Source organism: Lepus europaeus, chromosome 6, assembly GCF_033115175.1.
Source record: "Lepus europaeus isolate LE1 chromosome 6, mLepTim1.pri, whole genome shotgun sequence".
Lineage (NCBI taxonomy): Eukaryota > Metazoa > Chordata > Mammalia > Lagomorpha > Leporidae > Lepus > Lepus europaeus.
Window position 1 is genome coordinate 94,790,409 of NC_084832.1, and position 16,468 is coordinate 94,806,876.

Here is a 16,468-nt window from a genome sequence, read left to right on the forward strand (position 1 = left end):
TGGTACACATGCAAATGAGCAGTAAACTGGCACTAAAGATTTAACCTAGGGGCCAGCACAGTGGTGTAGCAGGTAAAGCCGCCTCCTGCAGTGCCAGCATCCCATATGGGCGCTGGTTTGAGTCCCGTCTGTTCTACTTCCTATCCAGCTCTCTGCTATGGCCTGGGAGAGCGGTGGAAAATGGCCCAAGTCCTTGGGCCCCTGCACTCACATGGGAGACCCAGAAGAGTTTCCTGGCTCCTGGCTTTGGATTGGCTCAACTCCGGCCATTGTGGCCAGTTGGGGAGTGAACCAGTGGATAGAAGACCTCTCTCTCTCTCTCTCTCTGCTTCTCCTTCTTTGTGTAACTCTTTTAAATAAATAAATCTTAAAAAAAATATATATATGTATATGTATATATATATATATATATATATATATATAAAATCTAAAACCCAGATAATCAAAATAGTATTAAACAGGAGCCGGCACTATGGTGTAACGGGTGGGGCCACTGCCTGTGGTGCCAGCATCCCATACAGGTGCCAGTTGAGTCCCGGCTGCTCCTCTTCTTACCCAGCTCTCTGCTATGGTCTGGGAAAGCAGAAGATGGTCCAAGTTTGGGCCCCTGCACCACATGGGAAGACCTGGAAGAAGCTCCTGGCTTTGGATCGGCACAGCTCCGGCTATTACGGCCAATTGGGGAGTGAACCAGCAAGTGGAAGACCTCTCTGTCTCTCTTTCTCTCTCTTGGCCTCCCCTTCTCTTTCTGTATAACACTGACTTTCAAATAAATAAATAAATCTTTAGGAAAAAAAAAAAAAGCTGCCACCTGTGACACCAGCATCCTTTATGAGTCCTGGCATCCCTTTTGAGTCCTGGCTGCTCCACTTCCAGTCCAGCTCCTGTGCAAAGCAGCAAAAGATGATCCAAGTGCTTGGACGCCTGTCCTGAAGTAGCTCCTGGTTTCAGCCTCATCCAACTCCAGTTGAAGCCATCTGGGTAGTGAACCAGCAGATGGAAGATCTCCTTCTCTGTCACTCCCTCTCTGTACCACTTTCAAACAAATCAATTTTTAAAAAACAAACAAAAAAGAAGACCTGGAAATCAAGTAGAGAAACTTGACTTACATACTCAAGGTGACTTTTCAGCCAGATTTTAACCAGTGAGTTGGAATTTGCCCAGCAGAGACAGGGAAAGATACTCCACAGAGAAAACACCATATGCAAAACAGAGATATGCATCTATGTCTGTTCAGAAGTCAGAGAGCAAGGGACAGAATTCAAGATACATTCAAAGAATCTAACATTTGGGTGACTGAATGAAAAGGATCAATTAAAAATGGGTGAAATTAGATAATCAAGTTTTCCACTTTAGCTGAAACAGCAATGTTATTCACTGAGATGAAGAGATGATAATGGAGAAAAGCTAAGTCAAAGTGGAACAATAATGAATTTGGTCTTGGAAATGGCCTGAAGTGACAGAAATGTTCAGTTGGCCCAGGGAAACAAATCTGGAATTTGGAAGAGACAATGAATCTGAAAATAGAACTGTTACTGGCACAAAAAATGATAGTTACTGGCATAAGAATGGACAAAGTTCTCAAAAAAAAAGCAACTATACAAAATAGTGAGGGGCAAGAATCACAGTGCAGAAGCCACAGAAAACCAAACAATATATAAGAAGTCAGGATGGAAGGCAGATCTCTTGACTCCTAGTCAAAAGTACGTACCATACATAGCTGCCTTCCCAAAGGGAAGGCAATGGAAAAATCACACACCCCTACACTGCTTCCCAGAACTTTACTTGCCTCCAGGTAACATAAGGCAAGGTTATTATGTTGTTTAAAAACATTATGATTGCTTTAATGGTACCTCAAAATTGACTTTTCTACCCAAAGAAACTGTTAACTTAATTCTTTGATACTTCTGCTTCAGAAATCTAAATCTACTCTAGGAAAGGAATTTCTAAAAAAACAGTTTGTAAGTGCCACAAGGGCAAGCATTTCTGTTTTTTCACTGTTGAATTCCAAATTCCAACTGATAAACAGTAATCATTCAACAAAGATTTTCTTAATTTTCTAAGAGAAAAAAAGAAACTAAAAGCCTATTATATCTGCATAGTAAAGTGGGCCAAGACAGACTGCATTAATACAAGGTACTTCTTCACCTGTTTGTGATTTTAACCTGTATCTTGCCTTTAATTTTAAAGGAAAAGGTAATATATGGAATACAATATAGAAGGTCCTCAAAAACCTAAAACTAGAATCACCCTGTGATGGATCAAGTAGTTCTACTTGTGAGTATATACTGAAAAGAACTGAAAGCAGAGTCTCAAAGACATAGCTGAGCACCCAGGCTCACAGCATTCTTCATAAGAGTTAAAATGTGGAAGCAATCCAACTGTCTCCATCGATGGAGGAATGGACGGGCAAAATGCAGTTTTGAACAGGAAGGAAATTCTGATACATGTGACCACATGCATGAACCTTGAGAACATTTTGCTAAGTGAAATAGGCCAGTCGCCAGCAACAAAAAGGCAAATACTTCATGATTCCACTTTTCTGAGTTTCTTATGGTAGTGAAAATCCCGAAACAGTAACTGGAATGGTAGCTGTCAGGGACTATGGGGAAGACAGGATGAGGAATTACAGTTTAATGGATATAGTTTCAGTTTTCCAAGTTGAAATGTATTTCAAAGAATATACTTAGTCTGGAGCATAGAGTTCACAGTTTATAAAATAGAAACCAATACAAAGTTAAAGTTTTATGAACTGGGAAGTAAGATAATTAAGGCTGAGTTTCAAGACTATACTCTTAGTCTAATAAACTTTTTATTCAAGTAAAAAATACACAACATTCTAATACGCAGAAGGACTCTTTATCAGTCACTTGTGCCCAGTTCCCATCACTGTACAGCTATTTAATGTTAACTTTAAGAGCCCCAATCCCTTGATAGTTCACATGATAAATCCCTTCCAGCAAGGTCTCGTAAAGATTTCCATCAGATAGGGTAACACCTCCAGCGATTAAAATTGAAAAAAGAAAAAAAAAAAATGGTGCCTTTAATATTCTTGCTGGTCTTACTGCTCAAATACTCCATCCCAAAAAGTAATCCCATTCAATCCTATCAGTAGTTTCAGATTTACAGCCACTATATTTTGTTCACTTAGTCTGAAAGAGGTTGGGTATCTCCACGTAGAACACTTTGTACTACTACTAAGGTTTCCACTGAGGAAAAGCTGTACTTGATATCAGAAATCTCATTAACCAGGCACTAACTTCAAACACATATTTCACTACAGAATGATGGTAAGGATTTCGGTGTAGAACTTTTAAGCCACTTTGAAAATGGCTTGCAAAGGTTAAAACAAAACCACGGTACATAATTTTTCCATCTAGCTTCTATCACTGAGTAATTCAACCACAGAACTTAAAAGTGATGCCACTAGACTTTAAACTTTAACACCTAACTCAGAGTCCCGGCTACTACAAGAGGACACGGCACCACTGGCACTTGGAATTAAAGACTTAATATCTTAATTTTTAATAACCTTAAAGATCCTTGGCAGATTAATTTGTACTAGGGTTAACAATCTCTATTTTGTAAGTGGTTGTGGGGAGTGAATAACAGAGGCAACCTGAGCATTAAATTAAATCATGCCCCATGAAAACAGGCAGAGAATTACTAATAAGAAAGCCTAGCCTAGTATGTATCAGCTTACCTCATGCTGTGATAGTCACATCTGAAAATACCTAAGTTTCTGATGATAGCAAACACTAATAATGAATTGGTATTAAAAGGCAACCATTATGTCACGACATCCTAAATTCTTCATTTCCTTTTGCTATTTTTCTTATGGAAGAGGGTAAGTAATCACCACATAAAAGAGTGAAATATAAATGTAGCTTTTAAAATAGATGGTTGAAGCCCTAGCTTGTAATACAATGAGCTGAAAAAGTCTGCAAATAATAAAATCCACCTATCCAGTATGAATCTTCTTTCATCAAGTAATATATAAAGAACTGAACCCAAAATATACCGAATGACTTTTAAAATATATGGAGTCAATTTTTTTTATTATCATCATAGATTGGAGTCAATTTTCCAAATGAAAATTGTTCAATACATTCTTTTTTAACCGGCACATAAAAATTGTACATATTTATAGGGTACCACATGAAATAGTGTGCGACGTTCAAATCAGGGTAAGTATATCTATCCCCAGTGATGGAGATCTCCTACAAATGTTTAATATTTCGTAATGGGCTGGATCTGTCCAAAGACAACTGTTTTGTTCAGTTCCCCACAAATAAGTGGTACCTACTGATTTGCTATAAGCCGTTATTACTCATTCAACTCTGACTCATTTATGCCAAAAAAACTTCTTATACATTTATTTTTCCATACAGGATCCATTTCCTAATTTCTGCTCATTTTCTTGGGACTTTAGTGGAATCTGTCATAAGCAGCTTAGAACAGCATTCCTAAAATTTTTAAAATAATACTCTTCACAATCATTAATATTTGATATATGAGGCAGAGTATATATGTAAAACACATGATTAACATACTTAGACACAGAAAACTTCCCTTTAAGTTTCTCCTAAATTTATGATTTTCTTGTTTTGTTATACTTACTATTTTTTTAAATATTTATTTATTTGAAAGGCAGAGTTACAGAAAGGCAGAGAGAAAGAGGTCGCCCAACTGCTGGCTCACTCCCCAAATCGCCTCAATGGACAGAGCTAAGCCAATCCGAAGTCAGGAGCCAGGAATTTCCAGCAGGCCTCCCACACAGGCGCAGGGGCCCAACGATTTGGGCCATCTTCTGCTTTTCCAGGCCACAGCAGAGCTGGATCGGAAGTGGAGCAGCTGGGACTCAAACCAGTGCCCACATGGGATGCCGGCACTGCAGATGGCAGCTTTACCACTACGCCACAGTGCTGGCCCCATACTTGTTATTAACAACTGGAATGAGTCCACTCTTTTTTTTTTTTAAAGATTTATTTTTACTTATTTGAAAGACAGAGTTATAGAGAGAGACAGAGACAGAGAGTAGAGGTCTTCCATCCACCAGTTCACTCCCCAGATGGCCGGAGCTGCGCCGATCCAAAGCCAGGAGCCAGGGGCCTCCTCCAGGTCTCCCACACGGGTGCAGGGGCCCAAGGACTTGGACCATCCTCTACTGCTTCCCCAGGCCATAGCAGAGAGCTGGATCGGAAGAGGAGCAGCCGGGACTAGAACCAGTGCCCACATGGGATGCCAGAACTTCAGGCCAGGGCCTTAACCCACTGCACAAAAGCGCCAGCCCCAATGAGTCCACTCTTTTTTCCTTTTTTTGAAGAGACAGAGAGAGAGAGAGAGAAAGAGATCTTCCATCCACTGGTTAGCTCCCCAAATGGCTGCAACAACCAGGCTGGTCTGAGCCAAAGCTAGACACTTAGAACTCCAACTGGGCATACCACGTAGGTGGTGAGGACTCAAACACTTGAGCCATTATCATTGCTTTCCTAAGCTCTAATATTAGCAAGAGCTGAATCCAAGGCGCAGCAGCTGGAACTTGAACTGGCCCTACCATAAGGGATGCCAACATCCCAAGGAGCAGCTTAATACATTGTACCACAATATCAGGCCCAGCTTTTTTGTTTTAAATAAAATAATCGGCTACATTTCTACTGTTATCTACTGTTTCTCATTTTATAAGAGAGTCTTCCAAGCTGTATTTCAAGCATTTGACCCATTTTTAAATTAGCCACAGGAAACTTTCTATCTTCCTTCAAAATACATAATTTGATATAAAACAAATGCTTAATAGAACTTCTGGAAAATGTTACTCTCAGCATCAATCCCATGAAGTACTACTCAAAATATACAGAAAGCCTTCAGGTCACAACCCAATTATTATTACTTATTTAGCATACTCTACCAAATAAGATACACATATCAATGGCCTGATGTAACAAAAACTTTAAGTCAGTGGTTCCCAAACCAGTCCAATCAACAATCATCTGAGTATCTTTTTAAAAATACAAATTCCTGGATCTCACCCTCAGAAATTCCCATCCATATAGATTTTTTTTTTTTTTTAAAGAGAGAAGCGGAAGCCAAGATTTTATTTTTAAAACTGTCCAGGTGGGGCCAGTGCTGTGGTGTAGTGAGTTAAGTCTCCACCTGCAGCACTGGCATCCTATAAGGGCGCAGATATGTGTTTTGGCTGCTCTTCTTTGGATCCAGCTATCTGGTTTATGGCCTAGGATAACAGTGGAACATGGCCCAAGTGCTTGGCCCCTCTAGCCATTGCAGCCATCTGGGGAATGAACCAGGGGATGGAAGATCTCTCTGCCTCTCAAATAAATAATCTTTAAAAAACTGTCCAGGTGATTCTGATGATTAGTCAAGGTTTGTGAATCACTGTACTAAACTTTATTCAAAACAGATAAACTAAGATATGCAACCTATTAAGAAAACTTTTAATTTTTTAGAAATTTATTTATTTATTTATTTATTTATTTGAAAAGCAGAGCTATATAGAGGCAGAGGCAGAGACCATCTGCTAGTTCACTCCTCATATGGCCACAACAGCCGGAGCTGCACCAATCTGAAGCCAGGAGCCAGGAGCTTCTTCTGGGGCTCCCACACAGGCACAGGGGCCCAACAATTTGGGCCATCTTCTACTACCTTCCCAGGCTATAGTGGGAGAGCTGGATCGGAAGTGGAGCAGCCGGGACTCAAACCGGCGCCCATATGGGATACTGGCATTGTAGGCAGTTGGCTTTTTACCTGCCTAGCCATAGCACCGGCCCCCAAGAAAACTTTTTGCATTAGTTGAAATGTACTTGTGAGTATGAAGATATGTAAGCCAATGGTTTGATTTATATAAAAGGATACAAATAAATTATCTATTCATATATCCTAGTATGAATCCAAAAACTCAGCAACTGATTGATATAATGTATGGTTAAGCTGGCGCCGCGGCTCACTAGGCTAATCCTCCACCTTGCGGCGCCAGCACACTAGGTTCTAGTCCCGGTCGGGGAGCTGGATTCTGTCCCGGTTGCCCCTCTTCCAGGCCAGCTATCTGCTGTGGCCTGGGAGTACAGAGGAGGATGGCCCAAGTGCTTGGGCCCTGCACTCCATGGGAGACCAGGATAAGCACCTGGCTCCTGCCATCGATCAGTGCAGTGCGCCAGCTGCAGCGCGCCAGCCGCGGCGGCCATTGGAGGGTGAACCAACAGCAAAAGGAAGACCTTTCTCTCTGTCTCTCTCTCTCACTGTCCACTCTGCCTGTCAAAAAATAAAAATAAAAACTAAATAAATAAATAAATAAATATAATGTATGGTTATTATAGTTTTAAATAAAGTAAAATGCATAAGTTGCAGGGTTTTTGTTTTTCTGTAGAAAAAAGATCTATTCATTTATTTGAAAGAGTAAGAGAGAGAGAGAGGGAGAGATGGAAAGGAGAGAGGAGTTGAGGGGAGGATCAGAATCAATCTTGCATCTGCAGGGCTGGCACTGTGGCATAGCAGATAAAGGCAGAGAGAAAGAAGTCTTCTATCCACTGGTTCACTCCCGAGATGGCTGCAACGACCAACACTGGGCCAGGCCAAAACCAGGCGCTAGGAGCTTCCTCCAGGTCTTCCACATGGGTGGCAGGGGCCCAAACACTCATGCTATCCTTTGCTGCCTTTCCCAGGTGCATTAGCAGGAAGCTGGATCAGAAATGGAGCAGCCAGGACTCAAACTGGCATATATATATGCCTCCATTACAGGCAGCAGCTTTACCCACTATGCCACAATGCCAGTCCCAGTTGCAAAGCTTATTAAAGGAGACTATATAGGAATATCCAGGTCTCTTCTATGCATTATACATATTTTCTCACTAAAATTCCCAGGAAAGTACTAGAATAACCTTTGCCTATTGTCTTAATAGCCTCTGACATAGCCAAAGCAAAATAAGCTGATCATCTGCTCCAAACAAGGACTGGTGGCATCTAACAGAGGTCCCTTTAAAACTTGGAGTGGGCATTTCCCCTAGTAGTTAAGAAGCCTGCGTCCCATATCAAAGTGACTGGGTTCAATAACTGGATCTGGTTCCTGACTCTAGCTTCCTGCTAATATAGACCCTGAAAGGCAGTGGTGATGGCTCAAGTAATTGGGTCCCTGCTACCCACATGGAAAATCTAGACTGAGTTTCTAGGTCCTGGCTTTACCCCACCTCTGGCCCAGCCATTGTGGACATCTGCGAAATGAACCAGCCAATTGGAGCTCTCTGTCTCCATTTCCTTTTCTCTTTTCTCTCTCTCTCTCTCTCTCTCTCTCTAACACACACACACACACACACACTTTTCTATCTCATCATTTTTTTAGAAAAATAAAAATCTAAAACAAACTAACTCTTAGCTGGAGAAAACTGATTTCTAAAAACTATTCTTAGTTTCAAAATGCCATAACTAATGGTGATATCCACCTGAATTTTTAGGTGGAGCCATATAGTTTTCTTAACAGTTTTGTCATTCCAGGTAAATATCAAGTACATAAAACAAGTTTTATTCTGGCTGAACAATGACAATTTCAGGTTTATACATAATTTGCCAAGATAAAGTACTAACTTGCTGTAATCTGAGCTGTAATGTGTGTTTTAAGTGCCTTTGCCAAAGGTTATAAGCAAAGGTCATATGGAAACAGCACTTTTGTGGTTCAAATTACTATCACTTTGTTTTCCTTTCAATAACAATCTATTGTTAACAGGCAGTTAGTTTGCACCCATGAAAATACATCATATCTAACAGCACAAAAGAGGGATTCAGTCAATATTTGTTGAATGACCAATGAATATAGGAAGGAGAGACAAAAGGGAGAGAGTTGAAACTTCTATGTTTTTAAAGAAATTTTTGGGAAACAGCTCCCTTGGGAAGATTATGAGACCTATGAAACATGCATGGAGACAAGATCAAGAGTAGAGACATTAAATTAAAACCTGACCAGTTTCAATTCATGTGCTATAGATAGCTTGGACAGACTGTGTCTTCAGCAGTATCTCCTTACATTCTTGGGCTCCACTGACACAGGCAAAGATTTTAAAATGAACTTCAAGGCCACTGAGTGTCCAAAAGGGCACTTTCAGTTAAGAAATTTCTGCACTGAGTGACAATTTATAGCTTATAAAGAATTTTCACATCTCTCACGTGCAATCTATTCTAAAACTCTAAGGAGGGGCTGACGCCATGGAGCAGCAGATTAAGCCCATATGGGGACCAATTCCAGTCCTGGCCCTCCACTTCCAAGCTAGCTCCCTGATAATGCACCTGGGAAAGCAGCAGAAGACAGCTCAAGTACCTGGACCCCTGCCACTTATGTGGAAGACTCAGGTGGAATTCTGGGCTTCTAGCTTCAGGATGGACCAGAACTAGACACTGTGGCATGGTGGCACAGCAGGAACAGTTGCTCCCTGCAACACTAGCATCCAAAATGACCGCCAGTTCAAGTCCCAGATGCTACACTTCCAATCCAGTTCTATGCTAACGGTCTGGGAAAAGCAGCAGAAAATGGCCCAAGTGCTTGGCCCCTGACAGCCACATGGGGGTCCTGGATGAAGCTCCTGGCCCAGCCCTGGCCATTGCAGCCATCCGGCAAGTGAACCAGCAGGTGGAAGATTTCTCTCTTTTGTTTTGCCCTCTCCATAACTGATTTTCGAAATAAACAAATCTTTAAAAAAAAAAAAAAAAAAAAAAAAAACCTAGGCTGGCGCTGCGGCTCAATAGGCTAATCCTCCACCTTGCCGGCACCGGCACACCGGGTTCTAGTCCCGGTCGGGGCGCCGGATTCTGTCACGGTTGCCCCTCTTCCAGACCAGCTATCTGCTGTGGCCCAGGAGTGCAGTGGAGGATGGCCCAAGTGCTTGGGTCCTGCACCCCATGGGAGACCAACCAGGAGAAGCACCTGGCTCCTGCCATCGGATCAGTGCGGTGCGCCAGCTGCAGCGCACCGGCCACGGCGGCCATTGGAGGGTGAACCAACGGCAAAGGAAGACCTTTCTCTCTGTCTCTCTCTCTGTCCACTCTGCCTGTCAAAAAAAAAAAAAAAGTTCTGCCCATGGATGCCACCAAGGAAGAATCGTCAAATTCTCTCTTCCTACCTATGCATCATGTGTAAGTCAGAGTCTCCTACAGAGCCCAACCAGCTGTGGAAGCTCTTCATCAGAGGACTGGGCTTTGAAACAACCAATAAAGAGTCTAAGGAGTCATTCTGAGCAATGGGGAACATTCGCGAACACCAAATGCTTTGGGTTTGTCACCTGTGCCACCATGGAGGTGAATGCAGCTAAGAACGCAAGGCCACTTAAGGCAGATGGAAGAGTTGTCGAACCGAAGTGGGCTGTCTCAAGAAAAGCTTCTCAAAGACCAGGTGCCAATTAACTGTGGAAAAAGATCTTTGTTGGTGGCATTAAAGAAGACACTGAAGAACATTACCTCAGAGATGATTTTGAACAGGATGGGAAAAGCAAAGACAACGACTGATCGAGGCAGTGGCAAGAAGTGGTGTTTTGTTTTTGTGATCTTTGATGACCATGACTCTCTGTGGATAAGATTGTCGTTCATGTACCACATTGTGATTGGTCACAATTGTTAAGTAACAAAGACCCTGTTGAAGCAAGAGATGGCCAGTGCTTCACCCAGCCCAAGAGGTTAAAGTGGTTCTGGAAACTTTGGTGGTGGTCGTGGAGGTGGTTTCGGTGGCAATGACAACTTAGGTCACGGAGGAAACTTCAGTGGTTGTGGTGGCTTTGGTGGCAGTGGGATGGTTAGAATGGAACTGATGATCTTGGAAGCAATTCTGGAGGCAGTGGAAGCTACAATGATTTTGGCAATTACAACAATCATTCTTCAAATTTTGGACCCATGAAAAGAGGAAACTTTGGAGACAGAAGCTCTGGCCCCTATGGTGGTGGCAGCCAATATTTTGCCAAACAAAATCAGGGTGGCTATAGCAGTTCCAGCAGCAGCAGTTGCTATGGCGGTGGCAGAAGGTTTTAATAACTGCCAGGAAACAAGGGTTAGCAGGAAAGGAGAGACAGAAAAATGACAGGGAAGCTACAGGTTACAAAAGATTTGCGAACTCAGCCAAGCACAGTGGTAGTAGCAGGCCCTAGCTGCTACTTAAAGAAGAAATGTTTTAGATAATATTCCTGTGCATGGGCAGAAGAAAACACAGGTTGTATTTGTGAATAACCTGTATAACAGGTTATTTGAGTTTCTGTTCTGTGGAAAGCATAAAGCATTCCAAAAAAGGGTTACTGTAGTTATTTTCCTTTTTTGTACCCATGCTGTTGAATGCTAAATGTAATAGTCTGATCATGACACTGAATGTCCTTTTTAAAAATGTGCTGTATAAAGTTCATCTACTCTGAAGCCATCCTGGTAAACTTCCCCAAAAGTGTAAAGCCAGAATTCATCAGGATGATGCCAGGTTCCATGTGAAACTTATTTACAAAGTGCTTGGGTGGAGAGAAGCCACTGTCCTTAGATACTGACAGTTACTGCTTTGACTTTCTGAAGTTCACCATTAAAACAGCCACCCAAAGTTATGGGATTATTTGTTTATAAAAATGAGTGCTAGAGGGCCGGCTCTGTGGCACAGCAGGTAAAACAGCCACCTGCAGTGCCAGCATCCCATATGGGCACCGGTTTGAGTTCCAGCTGCTCCACTTCCAATCCAGCTCTCCACTGTGGCCCGGAAAAGCAGTGGAGGATGGCCCAAGTCCTTGGGCCCTTGCACCAGTGTGGAGGGCCCATAGGAGGCTCCTGGCTTCTTACTTCAGATCTGCACAGCTGTGGTCATTATGACTATTTGCGGAGTGAACGAGCGGATAGAAAACCTCACGCGTGCTCTCTCTCTCTCTCTCTCTGCCTCTAACTCTACCTTTCAAATAAAATAAATAAATCTTTTTTAAAAAAATGATTGCTGACACATCCTTTGCAATATATCTAAATTGAATAATGGTACAGATGGGAATCAAGCTGAGTAACATCCATTATCATGTGTAATCAGTAAATGATTTAATTCTCTTGAAAAAATCATTTTAAAAAATAACCAATATACAAATATAATAACAACTATGTAGTCAAATCGCTTTCAGAGACTCAGAAGAATTAAAAAAAAAAAAAATTATGCCCAAGCAATCTGACCTAAGAAAGATGAGCGTAGGTAATATTCCTCCTAATCTAAGCAACCTAGAGAATGAAAGATTGACTTAGAAAATTTTAAATGACTTTAAACTTTAGAAATCAAATTGAGGGGCCAGCACTGTGGTGTAGCAGGCTAAGTCTCTGTGGCACCGGTATCCCACATGAGCGCCAGCTCATATCCTGGCTGTTTGTCTTCTGATCCAGCTCTCTGCTTATGAGAGATGGCCCAAATGCTTGGGTCCCTGTACCCGCGTAGAAGGCGCAGAAGAAGCTCCTGGAACCTAGCTTCAGATCAGTTCAGCCCCGGCCATAGCAGCCATTTGGGGAGTGAACTAGCGGATGGAAGACCTTTCTCTCTCTGTCTTTCCCTCCCTTGTGTCTCTCATATAAATAAATAAAACCTTAAAAAATTTTTCAGAAGAATCTATAGCAGGCTGTTTAAAAAAAAAAAAAAAAAGAAATCAAACTAAATAACTCCAAGAAAAAAGTGCCTCTCTTTCCAATCAAGTTTTTATCAGATTAAGGCAGTAAAAAAGTCCAAGTCTTACAAGCATTCCTATCACAGCAGGCTAGGAAGATAATCAACAAGTTGACTCATCTCAAAACTAATTTTATTGCCTGCTTTCCAATAACACAGCTTATTTCTGAGTGTTTGCATCCAAAATTCTATTTCCTTCTTAAGAGGTATTTAAGATTTTCTTCCTGAATTTGGTCACAGATAAATTAAAGCATTTTCTCCACATATCCTCTGTTAAGAAAAAAAAAAAGCTGCAAGGGACCAGCATTATGATGTAGCAGGTAAAGCCAATGCCTGTGTCGCTGGCATCCCAAGTGGGCATCCTGCTAATGGCCTGGGAAAAACAGCACAAGGCGGCCCAAGTACTTGGGCCCCTGCAACCACGTGGGAGATCCTGAAGAAACTCCTGGCTCCTAGCTTTGTCCTGCCCAGGTCGAGCTGTTGCAGCCACCTGGGGAGTGAACCAGCACATGGAAGATCTCTGTCTCCTCCTCTCTCTGTAACTCTTTCAAATAAATAAATAAATCTTTTTAAAAAGAAAAAAGAAGAAGAAACTAAGAAAAAGGCTGTCATCTTCTCCCATTTGGGAAATTAAAAAAAAATCAAACACGTTTACTATAACCAATATCTAGCTGGATACATTTCATGGTAAAATCACATATGTAAATGATCACAATATAAAAAAGGTCAGAAGAAAAATTATGAGCCTTAAAGAAAATGAATCTTTAGGAAATGAAAACTAGATAAATATTAACAATGTAGTTCAAGTACAATAGTGTATATATGGCCAAGGAAAATGCATCTTCCAGACACATCACTCACTGGTGCTCCAAGTGAAACAAAATCCATCCAGGTAAAATATCTGCTTTGTAGAGCCAATCTTTCAGGCAAAATCAAAACCCTACCTTAAAAGTGATAAAGCACCTATCTCCCCTTAGTGATAACAATCACCCAGGCCCTAATCTCATCTTTAATAGTACCTTCAAGAACACAAGTCTGGAGGTGGACACTATGGCCTAGTGACTAAGACACCAGTGACAACTCCTTTGGCCTGTATCAGAGTGCCTGGGTTCAGTTCCCAGCTCTGGCTCCTGATTCCAAATTCCTGCTAATGCAGACCATGGAAGGCAGAAGTGATGGCTCAGTAGGTGGATTTCCTCTACACATGCGCAAGACCTGGACTAAATTCCTGGCTCTTGGCATCAATCCCTGCTGAGGGCCACTACAGCAAGCATTTAGGGGGTGAACCAGACGAGATCTCTATCACTCTATTCAGTCATTCATTCATTCATTCTCCCTCTGTCCATTCTCAATTTTTTTTAATTTTTAATTTATGTATTTATTTACTTTTATTTGAAAAGTAGAGTTACAAAGAAAGAGAGCTCTTCCATTTGCTGGTTCACCTCCCAGATGGCCACAACAACCGTGGCTGGGCCAGGCTGAAGCCAGGAGCTGCTTCCAGGTCTCCCACATGGGTGCAAGGGCCCAATTCTCTGATGCTTTCTCAGGCACATCAGCAGGGAGCTGGACTGGAAATGGAGCAGCCAGGACTCAAACAGGTGCCCATACGGGATGCCAGTGCTGCAGACCATAACTTTAACCCACTGCATCACAGCGCCAGCCCCTCAAATTTTTTATTTAAAAAAAGCACAAATTTCTTTTTCCAGTTTCTGTAATGCTGCAAATAAAGAATCTAAATGGCTAGCTAACTTTCTCAGTATTACTAGGCAGACATTTAAAAAATAAAACTTGCACCTACAAGCTTTCTCAGTGTCGTACAATTTCAAGAAATCACAATGCCTTATCTTCATCATTACAAATGAAGGAAAAGGAACAAAAATAAAAACCTAAAATATATAACTATCTGCAGGCCTCAGCGACAACTTCTCTCAGATTAAAAGTGTAATGAAGGGGCTGGCACTGTGGCATGGTAGGCTAAGCCTGCGCCTGCAGTGCCAACATTCCATGAGCGCCCGTTCATGTCCCAGCTGCTCCTCTTCTAATCCAGCTCTCTGCTGTGGCCTGGGAGAGCAGTGAAGGATGGCCCAGGTGCTTGGACACCTCCACCTCGTGGGAGACTGGAAGGAAGCTCCTGCCTTCAGATCAGCCCAGCTCTGTCAGTTGCAGCCATCTGGGGGAGTGAACCAGCAGACAGTATATTTCTGTCTCTCCCTCTCTCTGTGACTCTACTTCTCAAATACATAAATAAAAAAAAAATTTTTTTTTTAAAGTGTAATAAAAACTCTCGACCGGCACTGTGGAATAGCGGGTAAAGCCGCCGTCTGCAGTGCTGGCATTCCATCTGGGCACCAGTTCGAGATCTGGCTGCTCCACTTCTGATCCAATTCTCTGCTATGGCCTGAGAAAGCAGTAGACGATGGCCCAAGTCTTTGGGCTCCTGCACCCACATGGGAGACCCGGAAAAAGCTCCTGGCTCCTGGCTTTGGATTGGTGCAGCTCCAGCAGTTGCAGCCAATTGGGGAGTGAACCAGTAGATGGAAGACCTCTCTCTCTCTCTCTGCCTCTCCTTCTCTCTCTGTGTAATTCTTTCAAATAAATAAATAAATCTTATTAAAAATTCTTTAAATGGAAAGAAAAACCATTTTCATTGTTAAAGTGATTCATAGTGCTATCAAACATCTCAAAAGGATTCAAATTTACTTACATAATTCCCCTAAAATCAAAATTAAAAGCCTCAAATTTCAGTATACACATGCAGTAAGAGCAAATGAATGACTACATACACATAAGTATCCTCAAGATTTGAATCAAGTTATCAATCAACTACCTTCTCGTCTAGTTTACAATCTGAGGATATTAATGAGCAATGCAAAACCAGCAATCTGTTTCCCCATTAAAATTTATCCTCCAACTATCTGCAACTTAACTTCTATTTAAAAAGTGATTAGGAGAGAGGCCGGCACTGTGGCACAGCGGGTAAAGCTGCCACCTGCCATGCAGGCATCCCACATAGGCGCCGGTTTCAAGTCCTGGCTGCTCCACTTCCAATCCAGCTCTCTGCTATGGCCTGGGAAAGTGGTAGAAGATGGCCCAAGTCCCTGGGCCCCTGCACCCATGTGGGAGACATGAAAGAAGCTCCTGGCTTTTGGCTTTGGACTGACACAGTTCCAATCATTGCGGCCAACAGGGGAGTAAACCAGCAGATGGAAGACCTCTCGACCTCTCTCTCTCTCTCTCTGCCTCTCCTTCTCTATGTAACTCTGACTTTCAAATAAAATAAATAATTTTTAAAAAAGTGATTAGGAGAAATAATATTTGGGTGACAGCTATAAAACATGCTCTAAACCTATCCATTCCTCTAGGTTCTATTCTTGGATCAAGTAATTCACCAACCACATTACTCTGGCCCAAAGGTCACAACCTTGAACACGAGAAGCAGTCTGGTCAAAGAAAAATAGGTTGTCACTGTGCTGAACAAGAAAGCATGCCCTGCTTAAAATTATTACAATTCAGAATTGTAAAGCACTCCTGTTAACATGCCATAGTAACTGAGTATGCATATTTAAAAATTAAATATGATCGCTGCCTCACATCATATGCAAAAAAAATTTTTTAAGGCAGAATCAAGACCTAAACAAAGACAAATCTCTAAAGCTTTTAGAAAAAAAAAAAAATCAGACTCTTAATGATCTTGGGATATGGACTTTTCTTACAAGAACACAAACCAAAAAAGAAAACAGTGAGATTTTACAATCATTTCAACAAAATAAGCCATATAAAAGTTAACAAATAAGGGCTGGCATTGTGGTAAAGTAGGTAAAG

The 16,468-nt window shown here is 41.8% G+C and overlaps 1 protein-coding gene and 1 pseudogene across 2 annotated transcripts in view; one reads left to right on the forward strand and one right to left on the reverse strand.

Annotated features, from left to right (window-relative positions):
• Nucleotides 1-16,468, reverse strand: part of ADIPOR2 (adiponectin receptor 2) — a 101,700-nt gene that overhangs the window by 56,904 nt on the left and 28,328 nt on the right. The window lies entirely within an intron of this gene.
• On the forward strand, nt 10,128-11,016 carry LOC133762425 (heterogeneous nuclear ribonucleoprotein A1-like; annotated as a pseudogene).